General features: G+C 34.7%; 1 non-coding gene across 1 annotated transcript; it reads right to left on the bottom strand.

Annotated features, from left to right (window-relative positions):
• Window positions 1-4,218: 4,218 nt before the first annotated feature.
• LOC111718531 lies at window positions 4,219-4,327 on the bottom strand. Its single transcript, XR_002769064.1, has one exon. It is a non-coding gene; the product is annotated as a U6 spliceosomal RNA (small nuclear RNA).
• Between the last annotated feature and the right edge of the window lie 516 nt (window positions 4,328-4,843).

Genomic DNA, 4,843 nt, shown 5'->3' with positions numbered 1-4,843 from the left:
TCTATCACTATCAAGAGTTGGGCAGTATGCTTTTTTATTAGTTCTTTGAAGTCTTGATTGATGATTGCATTGATTAGAGATCTTAAATTTTTGAAAGTCATTTTTCTTTACAACATTGTTGCTGGTGTATAAATTGTTGTCCTGATGTTCCATTCACTTTAGTTTGCATTAGTTAATTTGTCACAGAATCTAATGGTTTTAAGATACTTGATGTATCCAAGAGGAGTAAAAGAGGCTTTCCTGAATCCCTTTTTTTCACTTTAATGAACTGAGATTTCCTGGTCAATGTTCATCTTTTGTTAACAAGGTAAATATGGTTGAGTACTTTGTTCTAGCATTGAAAGTTATCATTTTAATAAGATATAAAATTCACCTTTCCAGTTTACTGGTTGACACATTGACTGTCCATTAAGGATAGTTGATTCTTTCATGGTCAATTCATACACCCAGGCTATGTCCTTGGATTTGACTTTAAATAAGATAGAAAAGGAGAGTTAGACAAAGAACTGAAGAGACAGACAGAAAAACGAGAGAGAGAGAGAGAGAGAGAGAGAGAGAGAGAGAGAGAGAGAGAGGAGAGAGAGAAAGAGAGAGTGAGAGAGAGGAGAGAGAGAAAGAGAGAGAGAGAGAGAAACTGAGACCGAGACAGGGACAGAGAAAGGCAGAGAAACACACAAAGAGACAGACAGAAAGACAGACTGAGAGACAAACACACAGAGATAGAGAGAGTGAGAGAAATCAATTCACAAAGAGAAAGATTCAGACTGGGTTCTTTATTGGGGAGATCACAAATCTCTGAGACCTTTCCAGGGAATCATGGAGTTCAGGAAGAGGAGGTTGTGGAGCAATAAGGAGTTCCTAAGGAGTCAGTCATTGCAAGAACATGTGGGAAGTAGTTCCCAAGATAAATAGGATTTCCTCTATTTAGCTCCTGGTCCCAAAAGAGGGGTTGATGGATCTCTGTTTAGAAAGGATAATATGATTTAAAGGAGGAAAAGTTCTTATTGAGATCAATTGACTTCCTCAGTAGGTCTCACAGGTAGTAGATCCAAGTCTGCTCCAAATCATTTTCACTACACTGACATGATCTGATATTGATCATAGAATGAACATAAATGCCATCATCCCAAACACACACACATACACATATCGATTTGCATGCACGTACACACATACATATTCACACAACCCCTTCCATGGTACCCCAAGCCTTAGCAACAGCCATGACTTGAAGGAAAATTTCCCATTAGAGAAGTTCTATAAGCATTGTAGAATAAGCTAAAGGCAATAATTAGGTTCTAGGATATTAAATTGAAGGATGAGAGACAGTGCAGAGAATATGCAGGAAGAAGCGTCAGTGCAATGATCAAGAATAAGAGTCTAAGAGATATAATCTGGGGTCAGGTAAGTCATTATAGGCTACAGGGTTCAGCATGAAGACAACAACAGGGGTCTGAATTCCACAAAGAGTAACTTTAATTTGCTGCACTCAGCTTTCTTCAGACACTTATTTTTATGTCTTGCTGTGCAAAGCTAACCCTACCCCCCAGCTGCCTCTAAATTGGATGCAACTCTTTTGCATCCTAGTGAAAAACTAGAAATAAAGTTAATGCTGTCAGTGAGGGAATGGCTGAATAGACTGTATTAAATGAATACTATTATGTCATCAGAAATAACAGATATGAAGAATTTAGAGAATCAGGAAATTTTGTATAAAGTGATGAAAAATCAAGAAAGGGAACCAGGAAAACAATATACCAATTAGTTACAGTAATACATAAAGGAAAATAATACAGGAATGCAATTCAGCTCAGATTAAATGCAATGGTTAGTGTGAATATTGAAGAAAGGTTGATACAATACATTTCTTTTGGGTAGAAAAGCCAGGTACTATATTGTCATATGTCATCATTTTGCCAGTCATGCATCTCTATTTTTCTTTCTTGCAGGGAATATTCTAATGTGGGGAGGGATCATAAGAAAGGACAATTGTGCTACTGGGTCTGCTGTGCTATAGGTCAGCTGTGAGACATTTAGAAGACAAATTGTGAGTCACTAAACCATGGCACAGCAGATGGGATTGGGCCAGGACAACCCAGCCCAGTGGGAAAGTCATTAGCAGCTCCATTCCCAGCACAGAAAGCCAGTAATACCCCTTCAAAAGAAATTTCAAACAGTCTGTCCTATGCCCTAGGAGCAGAATTCAACCTTTTAAAACTGAGCAAAAAACCAAAAAGGGCTCTGACCATAGAAAGCCACTATTGACAATAGGGGAGATCAGAATACAAACCCAGAGGAGGACAAGAATAGCAAAATATATACATGTGAAGTCTTAAAGGGGAATGTGAATTGGTCTCAAGCTCAAAAGGTTCTCCTGAAAGAATTACAAAAAGGAATTTTAAAAATCAAGTAAGAGAGATACAAGAAAAATTGGGAAAAAATGAGAGCTATGCTAGAGAATTATAGAGGGGGGAGTCAATAACCTGGAAAAGAAAGCACAAAAATTGACTAAGGAAAACAACCCCTGGGGCAGCTAGATGGCACAATGGATAGAACACAGCATTGAAGTCAGGATAACCTGAGTTCAAACCTGTCTCAGACACTTAATACTAGCTGGTTGACCCTGGGCAAGTCACTGAACCCCAATTGCCTCATGGGAAAAAAGAAAGAAAGAAAATAACTCCTTAAAAATATATTTGGCAAAATAGAAAAAGTATACTGAAGAAAACAACTTTTTAAAAAATATATTTGGTGAAATAAAAAAAAATCCATTGAACAAAACAATTGCTTTAATAATAGAATTGGACAAATAGAAAAAGAAGTTTAAAAAAAAAACAAAGCTAACCATTGAACTCAAATCTGACCTCAGACACTTAACTTAACACTTATTAGCTGTGTAACCCTAGGCAAGTGACTTAACCCTAAAAGCCTTGCCCCCCCCAAAAAAAAATCTCATAAAAACAAACAAAAAAACAAAAAACTCAGACAAATAAAAAATAATTTGAAGAAAATTCATTGAATATTAGAATTGGCCAAATGTAAGCAAATGATTCAATGAGATATCAAGAATCAGTCAGACAAAAATTTTTAAAAATGAAAAAAAAATAAAAGAAAATGTAAAATACCTTATTGAGAAAAAATAACCTGGAAAATAGATCCAGGAAAGATAATTTAAGAATATTGGACTGCCTGAGAGCCATGACCAAAAAAGAGTCTGGACAACACTTTTTTTCTAATATATATATATATATATATATATATATATATATATACATGTTTATTAACTAGTAGTTTGACTTAGTAAAATACTGTACAATTTTTTTCTAATTTGCATAATACAATTGTCAAAAAAGGTCTTTTCATATTATACATTTCATATTTTTAGTGTTTTTTATTTATAGGTTATTTATCAGCTATGAGGCATACAATGTTAAATAAAACAAGTTTTTGTTTTTGTTTTTACAAAATGATACTGCTGTTTGATTCAAAAGAAATCAATAACATGAAAAAAAATTGTTATCACAAGGGAAGCTCAATTCAAGGATTTCTACATTTAGGTTGTGCATGATTCTGATATCCAGATCCAATTTGAGATCCTGCCATCATTTCCCACAGTGCAGAAAACTGAGTTTCTATATCTGCCTATTCAGACTCTGTAACAACTTCTTGTTTTGGGGCACACGTGGAAGATTTTTGTTTCAAATCAGTTGGTGAAACTAGCTTCAAAGTTTCAATATCTGTGAACTATACAGATTACCTACCATCTCTTTAAAAAAGATTACTAGGCATTGGAGATGGAGAAACTGATCTTTGAGAAACTTTTTCTCGATTTTGTTTTTGTTATTGTCTCTCTGGTTTATCATTATTTGGTTCAGTAACAATAGCCCTGAGTTACTTCAGTTTCTCATCTTTGACCCAGAGTTTATCTGCATCTCTAACTGTTTGGCAGCCACATAACATTCACATTCTTTCTCCCACTTCATAGTAGTCTCTGTCAACATACTTCCAGTCTTCATTTCTGAGAAATTTGGTACTGAAGATTTTAGCTCTGGTTTACAAGTTCCTATTGCAGATTGTGCTTATCTTTCTCATAAATTGTAGTAGTTTTCTCTGATTTCTCAATCTTACATTCCAAAGTTTTAGTTTTCTTTTTCAGTTGACATATTTCAGATTTCTGCCTTAAAAATCATTTTTCCTTTTTGTTTAGTTTTCCATGAAAGAAATATGAAACACTTCAAGAATTTACATGTCATCCTTTCACAGGGGTCATGTTAATCTTCCCTGAATCATTACAATTGTAGTTTACGTGCTGCAAATGTGAAAATGCCTGACAACAGCTTTTTAGAAATCATCAAGGAAAACTTCCCTGATATCTTAGAACCAGAGGGTAAAATAGTCATTGAAATCCACCAATCACTTCCAGAAAGATGCCAAAATGAAAACTCTAGAGAATATTGTAGCTAAATTCCAGAATTATGAGATCAAGGAGAAAATCCTGCAAGCAACCAGAAAGTAACAATTCAAATAATGAGGAGCCATAGTCAGTTCCTTAGCAGCTTCCACATTAAAAAATTGGAGGGCCAGGAATATGATATCCTGGAAGGCAAAGAAGCTTAGACTACAACCGAGAATCAACTACTTAGTAAAATTGATCATTATCTTTCAGAGGAAAAGATGAACATTAAATAAAATGGAGGATTTTAAATCATTTTTGACGAAAAGACCAGACAGAAAAACTATACTAAGAGGGGATCTCAACCTCTCCCTCTCAGAAATAGATATATTTAATAACAAAATAAGAAAGGAAGAAGTTAAAAAGATGAATAGAATTTTAGAAAAGTTA

The sequence above is a fragment of the Sarcophilus harrisii genome, chromosome 2 (genome assembly GCF_902635505.1).
Source record: "Sarcophilus harrisii chromosome 2, mSarHar1.11, whole genome shotgun sequence".
Taxonomy (NCBI): Eukaryota; Metazoa; Chordata; class Mammalia; order Dasyuromorphia; family Dasyuridae; genus Sarcophilus; species Sarcophilus harrisii.
The sequence above is the reverse complement of the archived record's forward strand: the minus strand, read 5'-3'. Positions and strand labels throughout refer to the sequence as shown.